At 75.8% G+C, this 831-nt stretch overlaps 1 protein-coding gene across 4 annotated transcripts in view; it reads right to left on the reverse strand.

Moving 5' to 3' along the window:
- Nucleotides 1-134: 134 nt before the first annotated feature.
- The window catches only part of SIGMAR1 (sigma non-opioid intracellular receptor 1), a 7118-nt gene continuing 6421 nt past the window's right edge, over nucleotides 135-831 (reverse strand). Inside the window, exon 5 of one of the 4 annotated variants that reach the window (XR_004746250.1) lies at nucleotides 135-220. The gene's annotated coding sequence lies outside the window, so the exon portion shown is untranslated. Of the gene's footprint in view, nucleotides 233-831 lie in introns of all 4 variants that reach the window. The other 3 variants (XR_004746251.1, XR_004746252.1, XR_004746253.1) reach the window with 3 other exon arrangements.

The following is an 831-nucleotide window of genomic DNA, read 5'->3' on the forward strand; positions in this document are numbered from 1 at the left end:
GGGGGGCGGCGGAGCGGGGCCGGGGGCCGGAGCGGGCTCGGCCGGGGCCCGTCGGGGCGTGCCGTCGGGGCTGCGGGCCAGGCGGGCCGCCTGCTGCCGCTGCAGGCTCTCCATCACCGCCGCCAGCCGCAGCCCCCCCGGCGGCCCGGACCCCCGCGGTGGGGCGGCCGGCTGCGGGCACAGGGCACGGCCTCAGAGGACGAGGAGGAGGAGGAGGAGGGAAGGGAGGAAGCACCTCCACCCTCTCTCTCCCCCCTAGCCACCCCGGGGGGCCGTACACCAAAAGTTGAAGGAGCTGCCGCTGCACGCTTTGGGGAGGGGGTGAAGCCGCCGGGACCCCTCCTCGCGCCCCCCCACTCCCCCACCCGGGTGACCCTCCCGGGACGGCTCCATGCGGGGACCCCCGCCCCGCTCCCACCCGCGACCGCGTCTCACCGGGGACCCCTTCCCAATCCCACCTCCAGCCCCAGCCACCCCCCCCCCCCTTTTTTTTACCCCCCGGAGCACCGCGTCCTACCGGTGGAGAGAGACGGGAGACCCCCTTTCCCACAGGGACCCCCCCATCCCGGAAACCCCATCCCGTCCCCAGCGGGACCCCCTCGCTCCCGGGGCCCCTCCGGTCCGTCCCGTCGCGGGGTGGCCCTCACCGGGGGGGCTTTGGCCACCAGGCTGGGGGTCCCCACCATGCCGCCGGCTCCCAGGGCTGCCCCCGCCGTCCCGGGGGCACGGCCGCTGCTCCGCCCGGCCCCGGCCCGCCGCTCACATGGCGCCGCGCCCGCCGATATTTCTTTTATTCCGCAGCAGATGAGAGAAGGTGGGAGGGATTTTTTT

The sequence above is a fragment of the Oxyura jamaicensis genome, chromosome Z (assembly GCF_011077185.1).
Source record: "Oxyura jamaicensis isolate SHBP4307 breed ruddy duck chromosome Z, BPBGC_Ojam_1.0, whole genome shotgun sequence".
Taxonomy (NCBI): Eukaryota; Metazoa; Chordata; class Aves; order Anseriformes; family Anatidae; genus Oxyura; species Oxyura jamaicensis.